This window comes from Camelus ferus, unplaced genomic scaffold, assembly GCF_009834535.1.
Source record: "Camelus ferus isolate YT-003-E unplaced genomic scaffold, BCGSAC_Cfer_1.0 contig385, whole genome shotgun sequence".
Taxonomy (NCBI): domain Eukaryota; kingdom Metazoa; phylum Chordata; class Mammalia; order Artiodactyla; family Camelidae; genus Camelus; species Camelus ferus.
The window spans coordinates 741,978-761,745 of NW_022589126.1; the positions used below are offsets into that span (position 1 = coordinate 741,978).

At 53.6% G+C, this 19,768-nt stretch overlaps 2 long non-coding RNA genes across 3 annotated transcripts; one reads left to right on the top strand and one right to left on the bottom strand.

Annotated features, from left to right (window-relative positions):
- The first annotated feature begins 394 nt into the window (after positions 1-394).
- Positions 395-9,513, top strand: LOC116662583. Its single transcript, XR_004318558.1, has 3 exons — positions 395-7,057; positions 7,697-8,083; positions 8,172-9,513. It is a non-coding gene; the product is annotated as an uncharacterized LOC116662583 (long non-coding RNA).
- A 4,580-nt stretch (positions 9,514-14,093) lies between these two features.
- LOC116662586 lies at positions 14,094-18,099 on the bottom strand. Of its 2 annotated transcripts, XR_004318570.1 has the most exons (4): positions 16,126-18,099; positions 15,842-15,958; positions 15,052-15,112; positions 14,094-14,615 (listed from the first exon to the last, which is right to left on the bottom strand). It is a non-coding gene; the product is annotated as an uncharacterized LOC116662586 (long non-coding RNA). The 2 variants fall into 2 exon arrangements; XR_004318569.1 differs by lacking the exon at positions 16,126-18,099 and having other exon boundaries at positions 15,842-16,106.
- Positions 18,100-19,768: the final 1,669 nt, after the last annotated feature.

Here is a 19,768-nt window from a genome sequence, read left to right on the forward strand (position 1 = left end):
ACGGGACGCACTGAACACTCAGAGACACTGGGGATGTCAAAGGGCGCACACTTGGGATTCAGCCCCCGTGGAGTTTACCACGGCAGGGTGGATGCCCAGAGGGCGCCCACTGGAAGGAGAGAGTCCGCGGGTGACGCTGGGCTCCATCTGGGCTTCGAAAGACAGATAAAGTGGGGCCGTGGAGAGACTGGGGAGTCAACCCTCCCAGAGGAAGAAGCAGTGTGGGTTATCCACGAATGCCTCTTTCCATGTTTCCTTCATTTCTAAGGTAGTCTCAGTTACCTCCATAGATTCCTTGAGCTGTAAATACAGTGGTTACCATCACTGTATCATAAAGTAATGTCATTATTATCCATCGCATTCCCCTCATGTGAAGGTCTGCACATGGGTTTAGTACTCAGTCCATCAGCCTGCAATTCGGACACTGTTTAATCCTTCAAACGTGAAAGGAGTGTTCGATGCCTATGAATTTATCCCACTTCAGAGGTAAGTCCACTTGGCTCCACGTATTTGACTAAACACCAGTAGCTCGAGTTCTCTTTGCTCTCGGTGGTCGGCTGCTGGGAGTTCCTATTTTGACTCATATTAATGTCCAGCTGCCGCTGAAGAACACGAGGAAGAGGGGCTCCAGGGTGTTCGGCCAGGAGTCGCGATGCTTCCTGCGTCCGTCGCGAAGCTTCATGCTTCTCGCTGGACGCGCCATCTTGTTGGCTCCCCGGCTGTGAACGTTTTCAGGAAGTTCTTTCTGGAACAACAAATACCTCTCTGCTCCGTTATATTAAAAAAATCCCCTGCATGTCATGCCTACATTTTATCCCGGCTGCATTCAGGGGAAGACGAGGGAGCCTGTGCTGATCCGGCTCACACGCTAACCCCTGAAATTTGGGAAGCTGCGGAATGACGGTAATTCGACACCTTTCCTTTTATAAATATTTAAGAGTGTGTATCTGCAGCTCTCGCTTCGGAGGAGTTTTCTGAGAGGCAGGTAATCCTGGTTTTAAGGAAGGGTTGCCGCATCTCCGCCCTCATCGTCCACGCTGTGCCTTCAGGGATTTGCCCCCGTGCCCACCGCGACTGGGCGCTCTCGCCCCGGGTTCCAGTGGAGGGCGCGCAGCCTGGACCGGCCAGGCGGCTTGTACCAGGCGTTGGGGCCATTTAAGGGGAGACGTGGCTCAGCCGAGGGCTCTCCCGTGTCCCCCAAGCGAGAGGCCGTTTTTCAGCTTCAAAACAGCACAAGCGAAGTAAACAAAAGCCCTCTTTGCTGCCTCCGGGTTCAGATGACAGTTGGGTTTTGCCCGAGGCTGTTGAGCAATCTCGAATGACTTCTCTCCCCTGCACACTGGGGATGAACCACAAGTTATTATAACAAAGCTGGTCGTTGCTCCCGCCAGCGCGTTTCATCAGCTCCTGGCGTCTCCTTGCAGCCCGACACGCTCTGCCCAGCGTGACGGATGGCCGGCGCTCAGCGAGCAGGCTCGTTCAGCGGAGCAGTTACTGGCAGGAGCTCTTCCTCTGGCTCCGGGGCTCGGCGTGCACAGACGCGGCCCTGCACGAATTCCCCAGCATGGATGATAAGATGCTTCTGGTCTGCCAGCATCAAGCAGCTTCATTAATTAGAACCACATTGCCTCTTATCACAGAAGATGGATTTTTCTAGGAAGAATTACCCTTTGGCACTTAGGACGAGCATGAAGAAAAACAGATAAGACCACAGACATAACCTTCCTTAATTTAGGACGGCAAATATTTAAGTGTAGGATTAAGGCTTCGGGAAAAGGAGACTTTGGCTACCATTCTGCAGAGGAACTATCTGGGAGAGCTGCCTTCCCTTGTTTGGGCTGGCTCTGGGAGGTAAACATTTGGGGGGCTGTAACTTAACACGCATTGGTCCTACGGTTTAAAACACGCTGTTGAGCACTTCACTCTTTCATGCTTAAAACAAAACAGTGCAAAATAAGCAAGAAGCGGGCTAGTAAAAAAGTTTACAAAGCCGCCAAACACGGGGAAAAAAAATCTAGCAAAATCAAGTGATCTCTCTGAAGGGGAGAACTGACACTTCCACTGGGAAGAGCAGCGAGCAGTCAGAGGCCGTCTGAGTTTTAAGGCAGCATGAGGCTGAGCGGACCTGCTTCCTGGCACTTGTGCAGAACTTCACGTGCGGGAATCCTGCGCCCAAAGCCACGACGAGAGTTGGCTGCCACGAACGTCCAAGCCCTGTGGAGATGGTTCCAACACCTGCCAGGCGGTTTTGCAGCCCCGGCTTCAGTCTCACCCCAGACCTCATTGGAGGACCAGCTTTGCATGTAAGCCAGTTGACTGAGAACCTGGCCCTCTCAGGAGAGAGGGAAGTCGCTGGAGGGTTTCGGGCAGAGATGGGGCGCGATTAGACGTGTGTTTTTGAAAGACTGTCCTTCACGATCCGGGGAAAACCAAGGGCTCCCTTCACTCCTCCCCGTTCTTTGCTGTCCTTCGCCCGCCATTTCGGGAGGGGAGCCCCTGGGTTTCCTGCCCCACATCCTCGATCGGATGGCAGTGTTGAGGGACGCCCCATGGTCCCACCCTCATCCTTCAGGACTGGAGAGTGAGAAAGCCATGAAATGAACCTCAGAAGGAGCCGGAAAACCTCATTCTTCCCAGATGTTCTTCTCCTCAGGCCGTCGCACGGTGTCTCAAGCACAGTTGCTCATTACCTGGAGCCTTGGAGAGCGGGGCTCTGCCTTCCCCCTCCAGATGTAACGTTTCAGTGATTAGTCACCAGTCACCGCGCTGCCCCTGCAACAGCGAGTTCCTTCTCCATGTCAAGAGCTGTGCTGACAGGTTGCTGAGTCACACCTTGGAGCGTGCCGGATGCCACACGCCCCACGGAGGGCGTGCGGAGGGAGGGGATGAGACGCTACACACTGGGTGACGGGTGATGAGATGATCACCCCTCACTGACAGCACGCCTTGGAATCTGCGTTCCAGATGAAGAGAGATGGCGAAAAGAATGCTGATGTGGGTGAACGGAGGCTTTAGTTCAGGGAAGTGGCTCAGCGGGGCGTGCTGAGTCACGCTGACCGCTCACCCCAGTCTCCGCACACGTCTCCCTCCCGGTGGCTTTCTGTCCTGGGATCTCAACTCCACGCCGTCACCGGAGAACATTCCCAAAGACCACGCCGCTATTTAAAAAAAAGGGGGGGAGGGGTCCATCGCCTAGCCCCTTGCTGCCTTGTTAGTCTCACCTCTCACTCCAACCGCGTGGTTTTCTGCGACGTATTTCAGAAACCTGGAGCCACGTATCGGCCCCCAGGCCCCACGCTGTTGGCTAAGTCCATGTTCCCTCGTCACTGGCCTCCACTAAGTGTGCCAGCCGCCACTTGGTGCTGCAAGCAAAACTCTGGGTGCCATTCCCAAATGACCCGCTCCCTTCTGCTGGTGGCCAGGCTCCGCGCTGCTCACATCCCCGTGCACGCTCGCGCCTGGACACGGGCGTCGTCTCCGCACTGGACCACGGCGCTCACCGCCTTTTCCACCAGGTCCCCCTGCAGCCCGCTGAGAGATCCAGCCACGGCACTCCCCCGCCTGCGACGGTCCACGGCTTCCTGCTGTTCTTATGATGAAATCTGCTTTCTACCGTGTCCTGTATCTCACGCTTGTGAGCACCCCCTGACCCCCTCATACACCTCACTGCATCTCTCTCTCGCCTTCTTTCTGTCCCTGAAACACCTTTTTAAGGTTTTGGCTGGGAGTGGCAGCACCCTAGGGTTTGGAAGAACCGCATCTCTTGAAAAGCCTGGCCCTTCCTCCTCGTTACCCAGCCTAGAAACACCCCAAGGAAGGGTAGCATTTGCGGTGCGTGTTCCACGGGTCTCCTGATCTCTGCGTGTCAGTGCTCCCCTCCCCCCAACACAGTTCCTCTTCCCAGGACGGGTCCCCACAGCAAGGTCAGGCAGCAAGGCCTGAGGGCCTCCAAGCTTTTCAGCACCAAGAGGGTCTGGACCAGCAGCCGCAGGGTCCAGGCAAGGCACATACGAGAAAGCAAAGCCATGGCAGAGTGGTGGAGGTGGGGGCTGTCACCCTGCCGGAGCGGGGCCGCTGCTCAGTGCTGCCGGACGTCTGCGCTCAGCGTCCACCGCCGGGGAGCTCTCGACTTTTGATTAAATTCTCAATCTTAGTAAAGTGTAAGACAAAGAAAGAGTGGGAGTGACCTCTGGGGCAGACGTCCGGGAGAATGCGGAGGGCCACAGGGCAGCCGGGGGTGCGGGCGGGAGGTGAGCAGCCGGGAAGGGCTGAGCTTGGCGGGTGCAGGACGGCGAGGGCCGGCAGGGCGGCGGAGCGGCAGAGGAGGAAGGGGGCTCGGACCGCGCACAGCGGAAGCGGGCGGCCCCTGGAGACCCCTTGCTGTCAGCAGGATAAATCCACATTTCTTTCTCCCAAAAGTTCTAGCCTCTCCTGCGTCTCTGGCCACCTAGCTTTGCCTCACGGCTCCGGGGCTCTGCCAGGCTGCGCCCGGGTTCGCGCCCTGAGGCTGCACGGGAGATGCTGGCGGCGGAGGCCGCCCCTGTCTCTGCGGTAACCGGTGTCCAACGTCTCAGAAGCTGTTGCTTTACATCTTTTTATTTCTTCTCTTTTCTATTTTTTCTTTAAGTTGTTTCAGGCAGGAAGGCAAATCCAATCACGGCTGCTCAGTCTTAGCATAAAGTGCCAGCCCCCCTGCTCGCCCTCAACACAGACTCATCCTTGCGGGAAACGCAGATCTCCCTGTAAATTCCACCCTCTCGAGGTCCTCCCTGACGTTCCTGCAAGTCAGGAGTCCCACGTGCGCTTCCCGCCTTCGCTGCTTGTCCCAGACGTCTCTTTCCTCTTCCCTGTCCCCTAGCACCACTCTGTGCGGTGGACAGTCACGTTCACCTGTCCTTTTTCTTTTCGGTTGTGTCCATTATCTTCAGTGAGGGGCACATCCATCTCTGTAACGTTCCTTCCGTTCACTAACAGAGTCCACATGCAAGAACTACTTGTGAAGGAATGGATAAGTAAATGGAAAGGAACTTGGGGAATCGTAGCGAGTGGACATTGGCTGACGTCTGAGACGACAGCTTGGAGGACGGTGTGTCGCTCTGGAGGCAGACACCAAGCTGGGGGAGACGTGCTTGAGATCTGGGGGGAAACGCCTGTGATGGGACGTCTCTCCTCGTGTGCCGTCTGACACCTCTGAGAGCAGAGAGGGCAGAAAGAATTGGGCAGAAAGAGCTTCCAGCTGAAACCCACCTTCTGAGAAGGCGTAAGGCTGACGGGGACTCCCCTGGCAAATCGTGCCAGCTGAAGTGGTCCTGCGTCGGGCAGAACGGCCCCGTGTCCGACCCCACCGTGCTCAGACACTGGCTGCAGCGGCCCAGGGGACGCGGGGCCCCCGCAGGAACACGGTCGTGAGTGTAGGGGTGCTGCTGCCCCTGCGGGTTGGCGGGCAGCTGTGCTCCCGCAGCGGGCGTCCTGAGGCCCGGGCGGCGTGAACCTCTGGCTACCGCACATGGGTCGGGGTCGGGGGGTGAGCAGCCGGGGCGATGCAGAATGCTGCCGCCATTTGCACATGCTAACTACCATCCAGAAATTAGACAACGCCCAGTTTCATGTGCACAGCCCAGGGAACTGCGTTCGCCGTCTTGCGGGAACCTGTAAGGAGAAGGAATCTGAAAGCAAACACAGGTATGTGTACGTGTGACTGACACAGGACGCTGTGCACCAGAAACTGACGCACTGTGACCAACCACACTTCAATTTAAAAAATATTTTTAAAAAGCCTGCGGCCCACCCCTGAGACTGCCTGAGAGAGGGCCCCGGTCGGCAGCTGGAGCCGACCCGCAGGGGCACTCGCGGGCAGGCCTCTGTGCTGAGCACCGGGCCTTGGAGCTGGTCTGGGGCCTGCCCGGATTCCGGGTCTCTCTTCGCCTCCGACGGGCCAGGACACAGAGCCGTGCGGCTTATCCAAGAACCGGTTTATGAGGCCCCTGCTTTGAGGGCTGGCAGGTGCAATTTGTTGCTTTTATTATCTTGTAAAGATGCTAATCTCCCAGCCACAGCGAGGGGCTCTTCTGTGGCCGGTTCTGCTTCACAGCTTGACGTGCTGAAGGGCTTCGCTGGATCTCCGTGCCACGCTGGCCAAGTGACGAGGTTCCTGCACTCCTCAGCTGTCACGGAGACGGTGACGGGCCTGGGATGGAACAAGCGGCACCTTGCCGCAGGCAGCCTCCCTGAGTCACGGGGTGAGGGGTGGGAGGGCGGCCAGGCGCCCCGCACCCTGGGCCTGAGTTCCGCACAAGGACACCGAGCCCACGGGGCCGCCTCTGAGCTGCTGCCACCAGGCTGGGCTCTGCCCCCAGCACACCGAGACCTGATCCAGAAAGTCTGTGGAAAACGGGCAAAGGGCACACGGAGGCTGGATTCGTGACCTTGCCGAGCGTGCATTTTCTTGCACTGAGGCCCGAGGCCAGCCCTGTCTTTCCCGCACACACGCTCTGCCGTCTTAGATCCACCAGTGAAGGGAGTGGAGCTTCGGGACCACTTAAAAGCGCGCTTAGCAAGACGTCACGCAGACATCACAGCCTGTTTCTAGACCGCAGTTGGTGGCAGAGGAGTCTGCTGATCTTTTCAAAGCTAGAGAATCTGCTCACTCCTTCAGGCCACACGCAGCTTGAGGTTTCAGTTTTTCAAATCCAGAAACGGGGAGAAAGTGTTTATTCATTTATTTGCTAAGCACACGCACACATCAGTTGGATGAACTCTCAGGAGTCAGGCTCCCAGCCTGGTCATGAACGGGTGTTGGGGGACAAGGAAGCAGCAGTTGTCTGCAGGCTGGACGAGCCCGGGGGTCCTTTGCCACCAGTCTCCCGGCTCCTGCCTCTGGTGTCCTGGACGGCGGCGCGGTCGTAGGTGATGCCTTGTAGTGGCCAAGCAGAGTTCAGAGCGACTCTCCCCGAACCCGTCACAGTGGTACTTCCAGCCACGGGCGTTATGCAGTGGCAATGGCAGTTTCACAGGCTTCGCAGACGTGCCTGGAGAACGAGCCCGGCAGAGAGCAAGGGTAGGAGGGAGAGGACGGGGTGGAAAGGCCGCTCCCCGTGGCACGGCCTCCTGGGGGCTCCAGGCCTGCCTCCAGCCTTTAGCTCCTTCGTGTCGGCAGAATTCAGTTCCTTGTGGCTGCAGGGCTGAGCACCCTTTCCCTGCAGCCTGTCAGAGGGAGGCCACTCTCAGCCTCTAGGAGCCCCTCCATTCCTCATTTTGGGCCCCTTCTTCCAGGCTCACAGCCTGCAGTGGTGGGTGGGGCCCTCACGTTCCAAACCTCTCCGGCCTCTCCTTCTGCCTTAGTTTCCAGGGAGCCGGAGGCAGTTTTCAGCTTGTTAGGGCTGGTGGGATTAGGGGAGCCCACCCAGAAAATCCAGGATAATCTCCGATGTTAAGGAGCAGAACCTTAAATGCGATATCCTGCAGCACCTCCAAGGCGCTGGGGTGGGGGCGTGGGCACCTCTGGGGGCATCACTCTGTCCAGCACGAAGAGGGTGGGAGAGGAGGATGAGGGCGCGCACAGTCTCAGAGGACAAAAACAGGGCATTCGGAGGAGAGAGTTAGAACTTCTGCTCCAGGTGACGTAACAAAGCCGTCCGACAGGAGTTAGCCTGTACAGTGTGAGCAGGAATATCCATTTTAATGCGTTCTCTTTCAGGACCGCGGGCCACACCGTCCAAGTGTTCTGGGACGCCTGGATGGTTCGGCCCTGCCCTCCTGTCTCGTGAACGGCCCGTCTGCTGAGATGCATATACAGTGTCGCTCCTGTGTACCAAAGTGGAGATGATTTCATTAAGGGCAGAACCTGGAAGGGCACGAGTGGAAATGCTGACTGTCAGTGAGAAGACGGGGTTTTGCCAGGGTGGTCTCGGTCACCCTGGCATTTTGCAGTGCTCCGCCTGGGCACGGACTTCTGGAGTTGCTCTTGTCGGGGAAAGGGCCTTTATAGAAGGGGGGCCGCACAGACCTGGTCAGATCTAGGCTCTACAGCTACCCTGGGCAAGCTGCTCAGCCTGCTGCGGACTGTTTCCTCTGCCGTAACAAGGTGGGGCCTGGATTGAGAAGGTTTTTGTAAGTTCCCCAAAAATGGTGGCTGTAATGATTGATAAATGTCTTTTTCACATTTTTCCCAGGTTCTCTCCTGGTTTGGTTTAACCAGGAGAGACGTTAACTCCACATCCACGTGCATAGAATCAGCCTATTCCTGGTAAAGAACTGTCCACGGTTCTGCAGCCAGTGGCCTCGCCCACGAAGAAGATGAGGAAGGCTGGTCCTGCAGGAAGGATGAAAAGATCCGCAGAGCCCAGCCTGGAGGCGGAGAGACCCCGGAGCAGCGAGCTGGACCATCTGAGACCGATGACCTTCGACCATCTCGATCTGCGTACGTGGCCATTTTATAAGATTCAACACAACACACGGAACCTGTTCCAGGCGTCCTGAGGTCTGTCGCAGGAAACTAAACCAGTCTGCACAGGAGCTAAACAAAGTCCTCCCGCTCAGCAGAGATTCATTTGGAAGCATGCGGTGCAGGAAGGATTCCAGGGCAGGTAAACTTCCTAAGGATGGAGTGAGCTGTTTCCGGAGCTGCTGAGTGAGACGTCCTAGTGGAGACGTCCTAGAAGGGTGCACGCCACGCGCAGTCCCAGCCTCAGGCATCGGTTCATCCTCCCCTCTCTCCCTGAGGCTCAGGGTTTTAGACGTGAGTGGTGCAAACATTACTAAACGTTCAAATCCAGTGAGTGTGAGATACAACTTGCATTGTCGGTGGTTAATAGAGTGTGAAATGTTAATCAAATGTGTAGCTTTTTATTTCTCACCTTTTCTATTTTCAAAATAGCCGAGATAGGTTATTATTCCAAAGTTAAAAATTAGTTTGAGCACACTGTGAAAAGTACACTCATAATTACTTTGTATTATTTCAGAACGCATCCTGTAATTGTTTGAATTCTAAGAATTATTTTGTGGGCCGCTGACATCAAAGCATAGTGAATTATTTGATTTATTTAAATTTAAAAGTTGTTTTTTATGATTCTTCTAAAAAATACTCAGAAGTAGCATTGTTTCTTGAAATTCCTCATTGGAATCATCTACGCTGACTGATCACGGCCCATTCTAGTTTAGTGAAGAATAATTTAATAAAAGTTGTTGTGCTTTTGCAATAAAACCCATGTAAAAATGACCACTTCCAATGATAAATAGAGAACTATTTTAACATCGTCTGAGAATAAATGGGTTTTAATTCTGACCTCTCATTCATTCCTTCTGTCATCACCGCACTCAGCACTTCCGGTTACGAGCCAGGCTCCACCACAGGGTGGGTGGGTGAAGGTCAAGCCAGGAGTGCGTGTCCTGTGGCCTTTTCCCACCTGCATTCGACTCCGTCCAAATCGTAATTTCCAGATTCACTGGTTGGCGAATTTGTCAAACACTCAATCCTTGATCAGATGACTTGAACTGCTTGTGAATGTTGAGAAGTAGTCACTATGTAGATGAACATGCTTTTAAAATAAAGTAAATCTCAATTCGAGTATATTTCAAATCTGCGTAGACTTTAAAAGAGACCATTAATGACACCAGAACAAGAAAATCCACCTGAAACAGACAGACAGACAGACAGACACCAAGTCACCTTGGAGCGTCCCTCGCTCTCCCTGAGTAGCACAAAAAGAAGGTGAAATGGAGTCGCGGCCCCGAGGACACGCGGATCGCACCAGCTCCGGAGCCAAGTCCGCGGATCTGCCTCGTTCCTCTTCTGAGCTGAAGGGAGGGGTGGTCTTGGGAGCCTGTGGGGAGAAAGGCAGGGAGAGCAATTAGGTTTCCAGTGAGTCAGTTTTCTTCTTCCAAGACCTGTGAAACAGAGGCTGGGGCCCACCCCCAGCTCTACCGGAGTCAAGCCAGCACCCGGCAGTGACCGACCTGCAGCGTGCCCTGGAGACGTCCACGGCCAAGACCGGAGCGAGGCCCTCTGCGTCCCGGGAAAACTGGCAGAGCAGGAATTTTATGAACCTGGGTCCTAGTGTCATCTCCCACTTTGGAAAAGCACTTAAACGGTTAACTGAGGCACCTGTCTGTTGTGACGAGCAGCGACCCTCTGCAGAGATGTGTGCTCGACTGCACGTAGCCTTCGCCAAGATTGCACGCACTCTGGCCGCCTCCCATCTCTCCGGAGCAGCCTCAGGGCTGTCTGGGAGGCTGGCTCCTGAGCTGTGGTTCTCAGTAAGGCCCTGCATAAAACTCAAACTCACAGTTGTGCTCTGTTTTCAAGAGGACAGTCCGCTCTCCACGCCTGCTGCATCCCCAGCTCTGCCCACCAGGAGGACACTGCAGCTCCTGAGAACCAACTCCAGGAGCCCCCAGCCCACCCCGAGGGCCTCTTCAACGGCAGCTCCAGCTCAGGGCCCGGTGGGTTCAGCTTTGAGCTCAGCCCTGCCGGCTGACCGATTCCAGCCTGTGGCCACACCAGCTCACAGGCGGCTTCCCACCAGAGCTGGGCACTGGGGGAGCCCAGGCTGGACCAGCCCAGCTTGCACACACATGCTGGGGTCTGACTTTCATAGACGGGAGCCAGCGACGCTGGCTTCTCGAACTCTCAGACAAAGACTTGGCACCGGGACTCGGGGCCAGAGTGAATTCTGCTGTCAGTTTTTTTGTTTTTGTTTTTAAGCATGCAAGAGAAAAAAAAAATCATCAAGTAAAACACGAATGCAGGTTAAGTGGACAGGGTGTTATTCCTGACTCTCTCCGGACACTCGTTCATTTTCCCACTGAAACTGTGATGAGTCGGCCCAGGAGAAGAAGGTGTCTGTGCAGTGGGACGCAGGGCGGTGCTGAAGGCACTCACATTGCAAGCCGGATACGATGGAGGGGTCCGTGTCTCCCTGTGGGCCCGCGTCGGTGTCTTCCTGAGCAGAGTCTTTTTTTGTGATAAGAAAGGCAGAAAGTGTTAGCAAATACCTCATAAAAACACTAAACCCTGGGAGGGAGAGGGTTCAACTTACACTGACGTCGTGGATGAAAAGAAAGTCGGACAAACATCTCGGGAGAGACAGCTCAGGAACGTCTTCATCTTTTTTGTTCTTTCTCTCCCAAGTCTGACAGTTTGACAACATGAGCTTGGAAGGTCGAGTAGACTTGAGAGGCCTCTCCCACAGAGAGAGGGAGGTAGGGTGCAGTGAGTTCTCGCGACTTCGTCCTTGACATTTGAGACGCATCGGGTTGAGGGGCGACACACCCAGATTCTGGCACTTTCAGTGTGGGCATAGTCATTTGCGTCTGGATTTCCTTTTTCAAGTTAAAAAAGAATTAATTCAAGTACACAATTATCTGTGGACACCTGAGAGTGCCTGTGGGTGATGCAGACTTGAACGTGACGGTGATTCTGTTCCCCAGCATTTAAAATGAAGCGGCTAAACGAATCAGCCACCTGAAAGAAAAGATGGTCAGAGAATGAAAGGGAAAGGAAAGAAGAAAGGAAGGGGGGGGGAAGAGCAGCGGGAAGCAGGAAGAAGAAATTTGGTATGTTTGTTAGCGGACGGTGAGACCCCTATGTTAGGAAGCCCACCAAAGCGTGGGTCCTCGCCACCAGCGGTGAGGGAACTCGCAGCGGAGCAGAGGGACAAACTGATGGCCAGCCGAGGTGGCCGGTGGAGGCGGCGCTGGCCCCGGTCGGGCCGCGTGGACTTTCCTGGTGGCTCCTGCCGTCAAGTCCTTGCTCTGGGCATGCTGGGGCCGACCGCCCTTTCCTCCAGCCTTGCAGGTGGGCCTTTCTGGTTGTTGTCACGGCAACCGTTAGCTGTCACGGCGCTGGGGGGCATGCCCCTTAGCAGCTGACACGTTACAGTGAGCAGATAACGAGGCTCGAGGTCCACGGGACGTCAGCTCCCCCACCATCTTGGGCTCCGCTGGTTCTAACCAGATCTTGCTTCTTCTCTGCAGCCGCCTCCTGAGACTTAGATCAGAGTAACTGGTTTCTATTTGAGGGAGGGGCAGGGGAATGACCCTGGGGGCGACAGCCGTGGTAGCAAGAAGGAAAGTTGCCTTTAATCAGATGCCAGCAATCTGGTGCACCCAGCATCCCCCAAACCATCTCCCAAGATCCTGCTCAGCCCCGAAAGCCTCCAAGGGAAACAGAGAATAATCTCAGTTAATCCTCCCGATAGGCGGTCAGAGGCACTGCCGCCCCCCGTGCGTGCAGACCTGCCATTAAGGCTTGTCCTCATGATCAGCCACTTGAGCTGCCCTTCTGTGACTCAGGGAGCCTGGAGACGTCGTCAGCTTTTCCATAAACGAGAGGCCGGGGTTGTGGGGGGGGGGGGTGCGGCACAGCGTCCTGCTCTGAGTCACGCTCCCTCCGTGTCCTCTCGGCTTGGCCCCAGGCTGTGCGGTTTCCCCGTGGACTGTGGTCGGCCTTGTGTGCTTGTTTGTGGGCTAGAACTCCACTGCCCTGAGCGAGTCACTGAAGCCTGCATCTTCCCGTCCCGGCACCTAGAGCCCTGCCTGCTGCACACCGCTGCAGTGCGCCGTAACCTCCCCGGGGCTGGAGCTGGCGCTTCTCACGTCCTGTGTCTACGTGGCTGTACTTTGCTCTGCGAAGTCACGGCCTTTTAAGGTTTCCGTTGTTAATTATTTCTATCCATTGCACTTTCTTTCATACATTTTGTTGCCCCCCCCCAAAAAAACTGTGAGGGCTGTGAGTTCAGTGTTATTTGGGGCTTGCCGAGGACGGTCCGTGCAGGAGACGGCCTCTCTGATGCCTCTGAGGGACGGCCCCACTGGAGGTCGGGACAGAGGCCGGTGTGCATGTGGTTTCGGCAGAGGCGCCTGTGCAACCAGCACTCCTCTCCGTGGAAGGTGGCTGCCAGTTACAAGGAGCAGGTGGCTCTGTTGATGGTTTCAGCGCTTTTCTAGGTGTGAGAAGATGCGGGACAGAAAGATCCCACCGAAGCCCGGATCCCACTGCAGGCTTAGTGGAGACAAGGGACATTATGTCCACCCAGAGAGGCAGAGAGGAGAGGGCACTGCCATGGGCCATCTCGCCAGGCTCCCCCTCTCCCCTTGTGCAGAAATACTCAGTTTCGTATCTACAACCGACAGCTCCTCAAAACAGTTCAAGACCACACTCGGCCCCGCCACACACAGAACAGGAAACGCAGCCCTCCGCAGCTGGGGAGATGTCCGGAGCCACGGAAGCCCCACAGTGGAGGTCAGCGTCATGAAGGACGACCGTCCTGCAGGCGTCGCTGTTGTAAACCTGTGTACTGCATTGCGCGACACCATCCAAAGCGAAGGGCTAGGGTTCATTTTTTTTTTTCCATTAGATGTTCAAGGATTTAAAACTTAGCATACCAGTAGCTTTTATTTTCAATTCATTTTTTTACAGTAAACATTTTCATTGGTCTCCATAATGATTGCAATGTTTCTATAACATATTCCTCTGATTTACTAAATTTTCACAGCCTTGTGTGACTAAACTATGTTTTCCACTTATGTAAGTAACACTATATTAAGTATGTTCAGACATTTTTGCTTTTATGGAATTACCACAGGATAAGTTAATTATGGAGGAAATTAACTTTGTTGAAAAGGATTAATGCAGCCCAGTGGCTGGTACATGGATTTACCACAAATATAAAGGGTTAGCCACAAATGCAAGCTCTTAATATTTTCCAGAAAGTTTGTGCTGCTATAATGCTCCCAACAGCTCATAAATTTACCAACTCTCCTAGTTTCAGTAATATTATATTGTTTTTAGTGGCCAGAAAAGTTGCCTTTATCTTTCTTCAATCAGCTATTGCTTCAGTACTGTCAGAAAGTAACATTTTTGAAAGTTGTTTATTTTAGGGTTTTTTTTACAATTTGAATTGTTGAGGGTGTATTTATGGGAGCCCATTTAGACTTATCCTAATCCAGATTATCTATGTATAAACACTTTCTAATCTTGGATACATCCATTCTAAATAAATAAATCCTCGATGTTGAATGAAATCGTTAGGCAATCCCACATATATCGTAAGTGGTAACTCGTGGAAATCTACAAAATGAGAGTGACAGCAGAGACACTGTTTTAGAAACCATTTAATATACTTTCAGCTGAGTTATCAAGAAGAAATTTAAATTAAAAAAAGAGTTGTCATAGGCAGGGGTTTATGGGAAAGACGTTGAAATTACAATGAGAGCTGAGAAAACATAATAGCGAACGGGAAGCATTGTGATCAGATAAATACTCACATTGGATCTCGGAGTCCAGAGATCGAAGTTGCACGGAGAAGCAGGTAAAGAGGCAACATAAAGAAGGTTGAAAGATACAAGGCTGAAAATATTAACACTGCTCTAGGCACGACTTCCACCTGAGTGGACCTGAAAACAAAGGGCTTCCTTTAGTGCCGTGTCCCCCCACCAGCCACAGACACACGGACCGAGGAGGGGCTCCCAGCACCACAGCGGCCGTCAGCGATGACGACACCGGTCCGCCGTCCCGTTCCCGCAGTCTTCGCCCCGCGGTCTGTGGGTGTCCGTGGATGTGCACACTTGGGGGCGATGCGGTTCCGCCGTTTCTATGAAATTCTGAAGTGAGCCTTCTTCGAGGGAAGAAAGAGAAGGAGAGACGGAGAAGAACCACTGCCATAAACAATCCCATGACGGGGGGGAGCCGCTGAACCAGGAGGCTTATCACAGGATATTATGACTGTCATGTTCTAGAAAAATAAGAACCCACAGGCTCCCTCCTGTTTACCGTGCTCTGTTCTGTTTCTTATTAGCCCAAGACCCAAGGGGCTCCTGGCTCACACGCGTCCCCGAGAGTCATCTGCCCAGACGCCCCTCCCAGGATCGGCCGCACTGCTGCGCCGACCTGCCTTCTCCAGATGGCCAGCGATTGCTCAACTGATGGCCTGCTTTCAGCGATGACCCAGCCGCCCTCCGTGCCATCTGGCCGCGTCGGAGCACCCTCCTAAACCCTCTGTTCCCGTTTTCCTTGCTCTCGGTCTCTTGTGGCTGGGTTTTTGGTCCACTTACTTCTATTTTGCCTGAAAAGGGATTTACACGGCTGACTTTTCCCCTTTCCCCTTTCATTTTCCTACAATTAAAAAAAAAAACTCATTATCAAGTTTACAAGTGTTTAACTCCCAAAGTAAAGCACGAAACAAAGTCACCGCCAGATAAGAATAAACGATAAACTCTTTAATGCGGTGCAGAGAGGCTTTCCGATTTTCGCCCTGTTCTCTCTTCTCCAGCTTTGTTTCTGCTTAACTTCTAACGTGGTGTAGATTCATTCTTTCTTTCAGGACTGATTGTAACTAGTCAGAACCTGTCACACTCCGTGCACACAGAGCTGAGGGAGAAGCTGAAGCGCTGCACAAAACGTAGTGGGTAAACAAGCAGTGAGTACACACGAGCATGTTGAACCACACGGAGATGCCGATATTCAGCCACTTTTGAATTTCAAATGCAATATGTTGGCGGGGTGCCACTAACATAACTACATTTCGTGATGAATGCTGTGAAAATGAACACAGTGTTGCAGGGTTATCACCGTTTCCTCTGCGAGGAGAAGCTGGTCTAACAGTCGGACAGCAGCATGGGTCTTCTGCAGTTTGCCGTATGTGAGAACACACACAAGTGGCATAGACTTCTCATGCATAAAAGCAGAAACAGATTCCCTGAAGTGACCCCTGACTGCATATATATAAAAGCTGAAGTTTATTCAAAGCTCCTGCTTTGTGTTGGGAGGGCTGTGCTAGGGGAATTGCAGCTTTCTGGAAATAGCTGTCTGGGGCCAATCAGTCGCTTAAATATTCGTACTAACCTGTGGCGTCTTGGGCTGGACTCTCCCTGGAAGCATCAGAACAATTTTGCAAGCAATTCTGGAGCAGCAGAGAAGGGCCTCCAAGAGTTTGCTCCTCCATCTGAAGTGACAAGAAAACTGAAAAAAAGTCAAATTCAGATTTTTCAGGACTTTGAAAATCCCTCATCGCTGGCAGGAACCCGTGGAGTGTATATTCAAGAAGACTGTATGAATCTCAGCATTTTAACATGTCCCCTGCCCCCCGCCCCAAGCTCAGTGAGAACATTTAAAAGCGACAGACTCACAAACACGGCAGTTATGGAAGTAAACAGCTTAGCAGCCACGGGGGAAAAGAGAGGTTTGGAACTCCCCGAAGCCCCGTGAAGGGCTGTATTTCATTTCATGAAGTATTTGGCCTGCCTGGGGGCTCCCTGGAAACCTCCAGCCAAGGCGTATCTGCATTTGACCTGGCTCAGAGCCTACTCTTTGTGACCAGCCTTTCCCCTGCGGGCGTTTGTGAGAAAACAATCATGGCACCGGCCTGAGGCTCGGCTAACAGGTGGGGCAGGAACCGGGGATGAGACTGAGCTGGCTGATTTCCAAGCCTGAGCCTGCTCCCAGGGAGTTAAGAAGGCAGGTGCACACGCAGGGCCGGGGGGGTGCCGAGGACAGAGCTGAGAGGGGTCCGGCCACGGGGCTCTGGGCAAGCAGGGGGTCTCGGTCAGGGCGTGGCTCTCCCCCGCCATTTAAGGAGGTCTCTGTCCAAGCAGGATCATCGGTAAAGGTAACTGGGCAGAGGCTCCAGCGACCACTGCATGACAAAGAAAACCCATCACGTAGAATTAACTCAGGAAAGTTAGTAAACAAAACAGCAGGAACAACAGTAAACTGTAATAAGACCGACAGCAAGCCTGGTGATAAAGCGGTCTGATTTCAAAGGCTACCATGTTGTCCTGTGGAAAGTGTTCAGTTTTCCAAAATATACACATATGTATGAAAAATGCAAAGAAACGCTAAAAGGCGGCACATACACAGGAAAAAAAATGCAGTCAACAAACACCGGCCCTGAGGAAGCCCAGCTGCTGGACTCAGTGTACGGACTTCCTTGAACTTGCTGGTTATAGACGTGTTTGAAGAAGCAGAGGAAACCACATTTAACAGCCAACGGGAAACATGACCGAGATGATCAGGAAAGAGACGGATTATTGGAAAGAACCCGCAGAAGTTCTGACTCGTACAGCACAAAACACGGAATGGAGCATCACTCGGGGTCTCAAAGGCAGACCTGGGCCTGCCACGGGAAACGCGTCACTGACAACGAAGACAGTTCACATGAGACAATGCAGTCTGAGGAACAGAAATGAAGAATAACGAAGGAACGTTAACAGAGATGGGAAGGCAGCTGACGGACGTGGGGCTCGGGGCCGCTGGTGGAAATGTTCCGGAATCAGAGGGGATGGTTACATGATTTCATGAGTGCACTAAAAACTGCATCCAATTTGTGAACTGTGAGCTATTCAAACTGTATCACAATAAAAACTAATTGAAATTGTTTCAAAAAAAAAAAAAAAAAGGTTTTGGGCAAATTGAACAGGAAGAAAGTAGCTAATGTACCAGGATGCCAAGGAGCAGACCCACTGAACACAAAGTCTGCGGGTAGGAGTGGGGCCGTCGCGGGGCGTGCTGGAACCCGAGGCCACCCTGTGTCCTTCCAGACCCTCCCCTGGCCTCCCACACCCTCGCTTCCCAGGTGGCTGCCTGGCTGAGCCTGGACTGGTGACCAGAAGGAGCCTCTGGGACAGGGGGAGGTCTCTGCGGCCCTCGTTTCGGTGGCAGACCAGCTCTTCTGTGCACCAAGGACGTGAGGACGCCAGGCATCCAGCAGCCAGGCAGCCAGAGGCCAGGCAGCGTGAGCGTGCGCGACGCCATGCCGGTCACCCCCGCGGAGATGTGGCCCGGCTGCGATGCCCTGCCGCCCGGTGCAAGCAGCCCAGGTGGGCGGCTGTGAAGGCCGGAGCAGGGCCCCTGAACACACTGCACTGTTGTGATACCAAAGCAGAGAGCCGGGAAGGCATCTGCTGAATGGTCACTCGAAGGTCCTGGCTTCGGATAACCGGAGCTGCCGGGTTACAAAGAGGCCGAGGGTAACGCGCTGGGTGACGCACAAAGCACACACTTGCACGTGGAGTTTAATTCATTCTGGGAAGTTGTGTCTTGAAGCCAGACTTGGTGGCTCGCATTTACAGGTGCGCAGGTGGGCTCAGAGAGGCGGGGTTTGGGGTGGGACACACAGCTCACCAAGGGGCTGCAGGAGCTCCGGCAGGTGGGTGGACTTCAGGTACCGTCCTCCTCCTGCTCCTTCAGCCACGTGGGCCTGGACACACCAGACGACGGCTTCTCAGCTGTTCCTGTCACGCGTGGATGTGACCGGTTCCAGAAGAGGGAGGCCACGTGTCACTAACAGGTGACGGCCGCCAACGGGCCACCCAGCAGCATCCCAGCAGCGCCGGGCACCGCCGAGGAGGGAGCCGTGCCTGCCCCAGCCCTGGAGCAGCCATGGCCACCAGTAAACACGAGGCCCAAGCAGGAAAATCCGTCCAAAACCACTCCTGAAGACACGATCAAGGCTTCAGGAGCAGAGCGAGCACAGCGCTTAGCGGGAGCCCAGAGGAAAGGTGCACACCCGCTTTTGCGCTAGAGAACGAATCTGCAAGTTTGTTCTGGGAGAAGCAGCCGTGGGCTCCCTGCTTCCCATTTTGACAATAAAGCTGGGCTGCCAGTCCCCGTTTACTGTTTACCGTTTACGGCGACACACGGGAGCCCTCTGAATTCGGGCAGGTGACATCCTCGATCGGACTAATCAAATGGGCTGGATCTTCCCAGACTCCGTGGCACCATGTCTGTACAGCGTTTAACTCCTGGGACTGGGACAGGATCTTTATTGGCGCCTTCCAGAACAATCTGCGCTGGGATCCATTTCCTGGCTTGCATTATAGTCTGTAGACTTCTGCACAAGGGATTTGGGAAAAGGAAGCACTCACTAAAGCACAGGTTCAAATGGGAACCGCCCTCCTGCCCCTGAAAGCCACCTGCTCTGCGGTGACCTCTCACCCCACGGGCTCCATCCTGGGGGCAGGGGCAGGCGGCATCGCTGGGAGAGCTCACACCTCAGCAGGGGGAATGCCTCTGGTATACGTTCCACAGTGGGATTCCAACAGAAGTATTCTCTACTGAGACTTGTGGACAAAGTAAAACATACCCTACCACAGCCTTAGCAAACTTTAAAAACGTTTCTCTTCTTCCTACGTAGGTACAAATGAAGTTCCAGAGCCGTGCAACGTTAGAGTCGACAGGGTTCCTCTCATCGGCGCGAAGTGCCTGGAAGGCAGTAGTACCTTGTTCCTCCCCAGGCGACCAGGCTTGGTTATAGAACGCGTGAGGTTTCCCATTTCTTCTGTCCCATGTAGACGATGCTAAGACACACTTCGGCTTCTTTGTTTTGGGGCCTTTAAGAAAAACGTCCAGGCATCAGATCTGAGGGGCAGAGGCTGTGGGAATCTAGAGAATACAGAGGATTTTAATTTTTACTATTGTGTCTTTCAGACTGCAGGGGCCAAATTAAACTGCCGTTGGAAACACAAGCATCCCCCGATGTGACCGCGTCTTACCAGCATCGAAGTGCCGTCAAGAATGACCCTTTTTTGTAATTAGCTCTTACAAGGTCCCAAAATGGGAAAAGTAAAATTTACTAATTAGAAGTTACTGTGTTACTGGTGAGAATGAACATTTCCTCCTAGTCTGAGGCTGTTAGCTGAATGGTACGTCCTGGCTTTCGTGTGCTTGTTTAAATACTGTGACCACTGGTGCTCCGTCCGCTGTATTTGATGTAAGTGTGTCCACTCAGGCATGTTTTTATGCTGATCTTTAAGCAGGAAACATTCAAAATCC